Consider the following 10,414-nt stretch of genomic DNA (forward strand, 5'->3'; position numbering starts at 1 on the left):
GGATAATGATCAATATTTCGACTTTGCTGATTTAAAAGTGATGTATCAGTTAGTTATTAACAAAGTTGAGTTCAACATTATCTATGTGCTTATCTTGCATATGTTTCTGGCTTATCAATTGGATTTTATGCCTTACGGGTTGCTGTTAATTGCGGTTTTTGAGCTGTATAGTATTCCTATGCCTAGGGGCCATGCTAATAGGATTGACTACTGTAATGTTGAAAAGATAGTAGTTCCTAAGGTCCCACTTGAGGAAATTAAACCGTATAGGAGTATTCCTGTAGGTAGAGCTAAGGAAGAAATCACACATGATTACATGAGGGAAAATGAAATCCTTAAAATAATGCTAAAAGATTCAAATGATAAGATTAAGGATTTAAAGACTAAATATTTGGAGGTAACTACTGAGCTAGATAAGGCTAAGGGAAAAAGAGTAGCACAAGAAATTACTTATGAGGAAGTTAACTCTGAGATTAATAAAATGATTAAGGAAAAAGAGTTAATTGCCCCTGCTGTTGTAGATGATACTGGGTCCCTGCCTGAGATAAATGATTTCTCCTCTGAGCTTGGAGTGGTTACTGATGTTCCCTAAAGTTGTTATGTGCACGTGGCTGTTGGGTGACTGGATGTTCGTTACTGTTGGTTGACTTGCTTTTAGTGGTTACTGTTCGGAAGAAAAGTTCTGTTTGTTTCTGTTTCTACTTTTGTATCAGGATGTTATCAGCTCGTGGAGCACTGTATCTATATAACCCATGCAGGTTATTTATTCTTCTTAAATCAGTGAACCACACTGATCTAGAAGAATTAATTTTGGTACTATATATTAAAAATCCTGCTTTATATATTCTGTCTTGTTATTTAAATTTCACACATGCACACACTTGTATTATTTCGCATGTGGAAATAACGGATGGATTTATTTCGATTGGTAGAGAAAATAAATATAGAAATTCGAAAAGAAAATTCTCTCAATCTTAATATGAAATATTATTCGAATATGGATTGATTTCCAAAAAAAAAGGAAAATTCGAAATAAATAAAACGGAAAAGGAAAGTCGAATCCCTTATACAAATTCGAATATGTTCAAGAAAAAGGATCATTGGAATATTCTGAAAATTCGAGATTCGAAACTTTAATTCGAATAAAAGAAAAAGGAAAAGAAATTCGAATACGTTATTCATATTTTGTTTTTCGAATCAGCAATCTCCTCGAATTATTCCAACAAATATACAGTCAGCTCATATGACTTCAAGCATATGCATAGAATCTTTTATCCTATACGTATGGAAATTCAAATATATGTTTAAACTTATATTTGGGACTTATTTCAAAGGGACGGATGTTTTTAAGATATGTTTTTGGTACCTTTTTCAAATAAAAGGGGAAGAGAAAACGTCAATTTTTTCTAGGAAAAGAAGATTTGTTGAACGTTCAAAATTTAAAATTTTGATACTTCCAAAAATAACGATCTATTTTAATGTGGTACTAATCAATGTTTTTGCAGGAATTGTCCTAAAAACTTTGAAGGATTACTTGCTCCTATTTGTATAGATAAAAATGTTTTTATTCATGCATACACGTAGGGGAAGCACACACTTTTAAAATTTAAATTTTATGTTTATTTGACAAGTACCAAAAAGGGGAAGATTGAAAGGATATCTTCGATATAAATTTATTTATATTTGTTTTGGTATTTGTGATAAATATTAAATTTAAATTCACTTAGTAATCCTCCCAATAGGTCATTGATTTAATTGATTAATCAAAAGTTAAGAGTTATTTTTGGCAAGTCATTTTAAAATACTTGTTTATTCCTTCGTACTAAAAATACATTTATTTTTAAAGGAATATTTCTGTTTCGCAATATGCGTGTTGAGGAATCGTAAAATATGATGTCCTTCATCTTCCTATTGCAACATTAAAATACATGAAGCTCGAAAAAGGATTATCTTTATGTGATATTCTTTAGACCACTCATGTGACATTAAAACAAAAATTTCAATTTAAAGTAATTTATTCCATATTTAAATGTTTTATCTTCTCTCGGAATAAATTATTTTAAATATTTTAAAATCATAAATCCTTTGATCTTCAATGATTTAATTTTTCTAAATCAAGGATTCATCTTCTCCATATTAATATTGGTCTTGAAAAATATTAATATCTTTTTTAAATATACCTTTGGAATATTTTCTCCCTATCTCTCAAATTCTTTATTTTTCGGAGAAAAATATTCACAATACTTAGAAAAGCTTTTCAATGTATCAAAATCATGATTTATCATGAACATTTTATTTCTAAGTATTTTGGTATCAAGATATTCGTCAAAAGGTCTTCTCGAGTATTTAAAAGACGAATTGTTTCGGTTTTTCGTAAACCAGTTTAAATCTTAGAAAATCGGTTTAAATACTTTAAAATAGTTCTCAACCCACCAAAGTATTTTATCTTTATGGGAATCTATTTTAAGTATTTATTCAAGTTTTAAGTTTGGCCTAAATTCCTCTTCGGATATTTCAAAAGAATTGTCGTATTTTATTCGAAACCCGAATGTCTGATTTAATCGTTTTAAATCCAAATAAAATACTTCCACTTGCCAAATTGACTTGAAACTTGAGATTAGCCAGTTATATATTATTCTTAATGCATGGTAAAAGTTTCGGAATTTTTCGAGAACTTTCGTTTTTCTGCGTTTTCTAGCTGTCTGTCCGAACTTCGGCTGAACGTTTGACCAAGCTAGGGTTGACCAAAAATCACCAAAATTTCCAGAGTGCCATTTTCCAATATTCTAAGATTTATCATAATTTTTCTGGAATTTATTTTGCACGTTCGAAAAATCATATTATTTAAGTGTAACGGATTTATTACCGTTATCTCGATTTACGTGCAACTTCTAGAAGCTTTTCAAAGTGCTGAGAATTCAAAAGGAAGGTGCTAGGTTGCTTCCTTAATTGATCACATGGGATAATGGAAGTACTTGGTGGCCAAGTTGATTGTGTCATGGATGACTTCATCCTTTGCTTATGTCATGCATGACATCATCCCCCACCATTTGCCTATAAATACCAAGCTTCCCCCCACCCATTTTCTTCAAGCTAAGAGCCAAATATATGCTGAGATTTTGAAGTGAAAATACTCTCCCAAAGTTTATTCAAGCACCCACCATATTTACTTCATCTTTAAAACCTTCGATTCTTCATATACTTCGTTATATACACAAGGTTTTAAACCCCGAGGCTTCGTTCCAACCAACCTAGCCAAATCTCGCCTAGCTCATTTTCATACCACTCTTTTTGTCCTCCCGAAGGGCTCTCCAAAGTTCGTGTGCAAAGCCAAAATCCGGTCGAACCTCCGACGAATTTTTCCGGCGAACTTTTTGTAAGTGGTTATTTTAGCTTCGTTTTATTCGTGTCTTAACCGACCATTTTTAACAAAGGGCTTTTGAACAAAAATATTCTCTTCATCTTTAAAGCTCTCCTTGTTTACAAAACACACGAGTTAGCCACTCGTTGTATATTTGTGCGTGTGTTTTGTCCCGGAACCTAACTCGTATCCTTTGAGATTTCCTCACCAAACTTTGGAGGGATCTTTGCCTTGGCACGGAAAGCCGGATATAAGGCCAAAGGTAATAAGTTAGTTATTGTTGTGCGTGTTATCTGTGCTTAACTGATTATATCCCTACGCCCAACATACCCTTTCTCGTTTGGTGAACGTTTCCATATGTGCTGTGCTTCGTGGAAATACTAACCTTACGAGTTTAGCGGTTCCCGATCCCGTGTGTGTGAGTGTGATTATCGACTGCGTCTTATATCTATAAATCACTACACACTAATTAATATAACTCTCGTAGCTTGCCCGTACGCGGTTTGCTCAGGTTATTAAAATCAATCCGACTTAAAATCAACTATTTATATTTTCCGCGCAATATAAATTGTTGGACTGTTGTTGGACACTTGTTGGACTAATCACCGTTAGATTTGTTATAATTGACGAACCTTATACCTGACCGTGATTATTGGACTTACTTAGCGGACTAAAATCTTATTAAAACAAGGACATATATTTTCGTAGATATTGTTTTCTAACTTTTGCAGTGAGGTGAAGTGAAGTGAGGTGATCTTCGTTCTAAGACCCAAGTCCTTGACGTATTGACGGGGAGTTAATAGTCATTGCACCGTGAAGAAGAGGAAAGACCCGAGATCTAATACCTAAGACCCAAGACCGGCAAAAGGTGTAGAAGTACAAAGACTACACAAGGTTCTACATCGACTTTGAGGAAGTAACGGGGAGTTACGTTCCGAGACAAGCTTTGTAGGTGTTTTTACATTTATAGTGAGGAGGTAACGGGAAGTTACGCTCCAAGATATATATTTGTAAAGGCTTCTCCGCCTACTTTAAAGGAGTATCTTTTTAGTAGAGAAAATCTCGAGTCCGGGGAGGAGCTCGGGGACTGGACTAGGGGTGAGTGGACTCCATCGGTTGAGTTAGCCACCGCGAACCAGGATAAAATCCCTCGTGTGGTATTTTTCTTTCTTTGCCTTTTGCTTCCGCATTTACAACTGCCATTACTCTAGATACAAGCTTTTAAAAAGGGGATAAACTTTTTAAAACGCCATAAAGTTTTTAAACTGGTGATTAAGCTATTCAACCCCCCCCCCCCTTCTAGCTTAATTATCCCTATATACGGACCTAACAAATTTAAAACTATAAAACAGTTTTTAAATACGAAAAATATAAAACAGAACAATCTTGTGCCTGGAAAACAGAAAACATAAATTAAAACCGAACAATTACCTGAAAACTAAAAGCAAACGTTTTAACGTTCAACCCAACATATTTCATACTCCCTCCGTCCCTCTGAAATGTATACGTATGGATTGGACACGCAGACTAAGAAAAATATATAAAGTAATGTAAAGTAAGGAGAAAGAGAAAGAAAAGTGGGTAAAGTAGTGGGACCCATCAATATATAATAGATAGATTTGAAAAGATAGTTGAAAGTAGTGGGTGGGTGGGGTTTTTATATTATAAAATCTTACTATTTTGGGAAAGTTTTGAAATGTACAGAATTGAGTGGGACATCCAAAAAAGGAAAGTGTATAGAATTAAATGGGACGGAGAGAGTATATGCATTAACATGGGAATGTTGTTGACAAGCTAAAACCAATATTAATTGTTGCTTACAATTAGCTTCTAGCTAGCTTAGCTTTGTAGTTTATGGTAGTAATAATCAGACTAGCTATGTATATGCAGCAGAGAACATCATGATTTCTCAATGGTGAGAAATCCCCGTTGCTCCAGTTCACACAGCATCAGAAGACAACTAGAGTCTAAAGAACATTTCTTGTCTGGCCGTGCTTGTCCATTGACTACAACAGTACAGCGGTCTGGAATGGTCAAGGTAATTTCCGACACAAAACTACTAAATCCTTGCCTTTTTTCTAAACCGTCTGTGAATTCAATGGGAGATCTGCGATGGAAGTGGCCACATAGTCAAGACAGCCATATAATTTTAAGGCACAAAAGTATAAACTGTAAAAGTAGAAAAATATTTTGGTGTTACTAACAATTACTAACCTTGACTTTTCCTCGCTGTCTCAAATTTAGGCAACGGCCACTGTGCTCTCCTGCACACATCATACAGAGAGATTCACGGCCCACCTTTATTCCGGTTGATTGGTTTGATCATTATTTTTACATCTTTGCTGTGAGTTTGCAACAAACTCCATCCATTCCTTAATATAACAAAGAGAGATGTGCCAAGTGAGTTTCTTATTCTGATATGTTTCTTCCTTAAACAAGTGATTTGACTGCCCCGCTGGACTGCATAATCGGATACTAATTACAGATATATAACATAATCATGTTAACCAGCGGTTTGTCCCTATTGTATTTCAAGAATTAATAGGCAAGCAGTTACATCTGCCTAGAATTTGTACAGGCAACTAAATACCTATGTTCACAAAGATATCGTCATATTACTAATGCTTATATCAAGGGCTTAAACCACATGAGTAGAGGTACAGTTGTTCTTTTATGACTACTCAATCAAGCTAACTAGCCAAGTCAGGTAATGCAAAAAAGTAAAGCAGTCCATATCTAATAAATAGCACAGGATAACAAGCTGTTATAGACTACAATCCACGAATTTATCCAATTCTATTCTACATGCAACTACTGTGCATCCTGTAAAGCTCCATAATGTGCAAGTACTGTTATTATTGTTGCTTCATTGACTCAAAAGGACAATTTTAAATTGACCAGGTGTAACATGATATCTTGAATAGCTACAGCACATTACATTATAATGTAAATAAGTTTTAGATGACCCATACCGAGTATATCAAGATCAGATCCACCATTTGCACTAGAAGTGTTAGTTGTGGTTTGAAAATCACACGTCTTTTGCTTCTTGAATGATGGAATAATGGACAAAGCTTCAGGGCATGCTTCTACCGAATGTGTTACAAATCACAATATAACCAACAACTTCACTAAATTCTCATTGAAATGAAACAATGTATCAAACATCTGTTACACTACACAAGCTTGGATTATTGTATACTACAAATCTGGAGAAGAAGTAATGGAGACAGAGCTACTGTAATCACCTATCATTCTAGAGAGAGAGAAGACTACATAACAGCCAAACTGAATGAATGAAAATGAATGAGTGTGTGAGTCTCATATATTATATAGAAAACAGATTTCTGTTATGAGCAAATGGCATTCAGTTAGTTAGGTGCAATGCTGGCATGCTGACTGTGCTCTGTGAGACCATCTGCTTCTAGCTCATTACTCTTAACAGCCTCCCTCAAGCTAAGCTGGCAATGTGACATGCCTAGCTTGGACAGCAAATTGTCAAACTGAGCAGATGGTAGTATCTTTGTAAATACATCTGCAATCTGTGAGCTTGTAGGTACATAGGCTAACTCCAGCAACCCTTCAAGGACCTTGTCTCTTGTGAAATGCACATCTATTTCTATGTGTTTAGTCCTCTCATGTTGGACTGGATTCTTGGCTATATGAATGGAGCTCTGATTGTCACAGTGTAGAGTTATTGGCTTTAATTTCTGTATACCAAGCTCTTCAAGCAACCTCACACTCCATGTTACTTCGGATGCTGCATTGGGCATTGATCTGTACTCAGCTTCAGCTGAGCTTTTTGAAACAGTTGCTTGTTTCTTTGATTTCCAGCTCACAGGTGACTTTCCTAACAACATCACATAACCAGAAATAGATCTCCTAGTATCCTTGCAAGCTCCCCAATCAGAGTCTGAAAAAGCTTGTAATACCAGATCATCACTTCCTTTTAGAATGATTCCTTGTCCAATGGTTCCAGCCACATACTTAAGAGTATGACATAATGCTTGGAAATGTGGCATTCTTGGTGTCTGCATAAACCGACTTAAGTGTTGAACAGTGTAAGAGAGGTCTGGTCTTGTATGAGTTAGAAAATTTAATTTTCCAACCATACACCTATAAAAACCTGGATCATCATACAGCTCTCCTTCTTCTGTACTCAGCTTGAGGTTTATAGGCAGAGGTGTAGCAACTCCTTTATCTATTATCAGACCAGAATCCTGTGCTTCTTGTAGCAGTTCTTTAGTAAACTTCTTCTGTGACATAGATATTCCAGATGCTGGATATCCAATCTCAATCCCAAGAAAGTAACTCATTCTTCCCAAATCTTTGATACTGAAAACTATATCCAAATGCCTCTTAATTTGAAGAATTTCTGCTTCATTACTTCTGGTTAATATGACATCATCCACATACACTGCTGCAATTGTGGTGTGATGTTTTCCCTTTTTGATGAACAAGGAATAATCATTCTTTGACTGTGTGAAACCTCTATCCTTCAACTCCCCCACTAACTTAGAAAACCACTGTCTGGAAGCTTGTTTAAGCCCATACAGTGATTTTATAAGTTTGCAAACAAGATTGGCAGATGCAGTAAATCCATCAGGTGGCAACATATAGACTTCTTCATGTAAGTCACCATGAAGAAATGCATTGTTGATGTCTAATTGGTGTAAATGCCAGTTCTTATTAGCTGCAATAGCCAATAAACACCTAATAGTAGTCATCTTGATTAATGGAGAAAAAGTCTCCTCATAATCTATCCCCCACTGTTGGTTGTAGCCCTTTGCTACAAGTCTTGCTTTAAATCTTTCAACTGTGCCATCAGCTTTGAGTTTGATCTTAAAAACCCATTTAGAGCCAATCGGTTTCTTTCCCGGAGGGAGAGGTACCAGTTCCCAAGTTTTATTAGCTTGTAATGCCTGTAATTCCTTTGTCATAGCTTCAATCCATCTGGGATCCTGAGAAGCTTCTGCATATGTTTTAGGCTCCACCAGAGATTCACATTTAGCAGTGAAAGCATGACAAGCATGTGGTAAATGATGATAAGACACCAGATTACACCAATGAGTCTGTTCTGGAAAATCTATAGCAGTTGCACATACATAGTCTTGAAGATGTGTAGGAACTTTAGATTGTCTAGCACTTCTTCTGAGATTAAGAGACACATCATTCTCAGAATATTCAGAAGTAGTTCCAGTGTCAAAATTAGAATCAAACATTCTCTCAGAATTTTCATGATTATCTTGCTCTGTGGAAATTTGAAACAACTCAGGCAAACCAGTGTGAGAAATATCAGTATGACCTGTGACAATAGGTAAAAAGAAAGGAAGAACAGTGTTTGCTGGGGATTTCAGATGAAAGGGAAAATGTTGTTCTTGAAAAACAACATCCCTTGAAATGTGAACATGAAAAGTTTGAATATTCATGACTTTGTACCCTTTAACATTTGGTGGATAGCCTAAAAAAACATGTGGAGTTGTTCTGGAAGCAAGCTTATCCCTGTTGTGAGAAGGTGTAGAGACAAAACAAAGGCAACCAAATACTCTTATGTGACTTAAATCAAGAGGTACTTCAAAGAATTTCTCATAAGGAGTAAGAAACTGCAAAACCTGTGAAGGCATTCTGTTGATCAAGTGAGTGGCACATAATATGCATTCTCCCCAAAACTGACAGGTAGCTTGGATTGAAAAAATAATGCTCTAGCTGTTTCAAGCAAATGTCTGTGTTTCCTTTCAACCACACCATTCTGCTGTGGTGTGTTAACACAACTTCTTTGATTAATAATGCCTTTATGTTGGTAGAAATCCTTCAAAGTACCAGCACATAACTCAGGAGCATTATCAGTTCTGACAGTTTGGACAGACAATATGTATTGCTTCTCAACATGGATTATAAAATCCATAAAGCTTTGCACAACATCAGATTTATGTGTAAGAAGAAATACCCAAGTCATTCTAGAAAAATCATCTACAATTGTACAGAAGTACTTACAACCATTATATGTAGCTTCTTTGTAAGGACCCCAAACATCCAAATGTAGCAATTGTAGTGATTTAGTAGATTTGATAGAACTGACAGGAAAGGATTGCCTAGATTGCTTGGCAGATGGACAGATATGACAGAAATGATCCAATGTGCAAGATGAAGTGAAGATAGGATTGATATGATGAAGCTTGTTAACAGGTAAATGACCCATTCTAAGATGCCATAGTTTGATTGTAGAAGAATCTGTGGAAGATGGCTTAGTTGTAGCAAGCATGACCTGTGAATTGTTTTCCTCTTCAAAATAATAAAGACCACTTTTAAATCTTCCAAGAAGTAAATTTTTCATTGAGGTGGTCTGCAAGTAACACTTGCTATCAGTAAACACAACTTTACCATTCAAATCTTGGCACAATTTGGGAATTGAAATCAAATGATACTTGAAATCAGGAACATAGAGAACATCATGTAGTACAATCTTTTTGGTAAGATGTATTGTGCCAGTATGGGTGATAAGTGCCTTTTTACCATTAGGAATCACAATGTAATTATCTGACCCTTGAATCTGCTTATAGTCTGAAAAAACTGTTAAATCATTGCACATGTGGTCTGTAGCCCCACTGTCAATAATCCAGCTAGTGCCACTAGAGGATAAGAGACACATTTTTCCTGCCACAAATGCAGATTTCAATTGTGATTCTGTAGAAGATGAATCAGTTTCCTTGCCAAGTAACTGCATCAATTGTTGCATCTGGGCTGGTGTAAAAGCAGAATTATCAGCAGCTAGAATTGAAGACTCTTGGTCAAGAGTATCGGTCTGAGAAAGATTTGCAGCCATTCTTTTAGTGCCATCAGTCTTAAAATTAGCAGGGTACCCATGGAGTTTATAACACCTCTGAATTGTATGTCCTGTCATTTTGCAATGATCACAAAAATAATTGTTTCTGCCCTTTCCATCAGTGTTGGTCCCATAGTTGTTTCTTGATTTGAACTTATTATCAAAACCTCTTCTGTTGGCAGCAAATGCCATAGACTCATCATGAGATTGTGAACTATGAGTAAGCTTCT

The 10,414-nt window shown here is 35.7% G+C and overlaps 1 long non-coding RNA gene across 1 annotated transcript; it reads left to right on the forward strand.

Moving 5' to 3' along the window:
• The first annotated feature begins 3,079 nt into the window (after positions 1 to 3,079).
• LOC135149154 (uncharacterized) lies at positions 3,080 to 5,983 on the forward strand. Its single transcript, XR_010287319.1, has 3 exons — positions 3,080 to 4,518; positions 5,252 to 5,399; positions 5,606 to 5,983. It is a non-coding gene; the product is annotated as an uncharacterized LOC135149154 (long non-coding RNA).
• Positions 5,984 to 10,414: the final 4,431 nt, after the last annotated feature.

This window comes from Daucus carota, chromosome 9, assembly GCF_001625215.2.
Source record: "Daucus carota subsp. sativus chromosome 9, DH1 v3.0, whole genome shotgun sequence".
Classification (NCBI taxonomy): Eukaryota; Viridiplantae; Streptophyta; class Magnoliopsida; order Apiales; family Apiaceae; genus Daucus; species Daucus carota.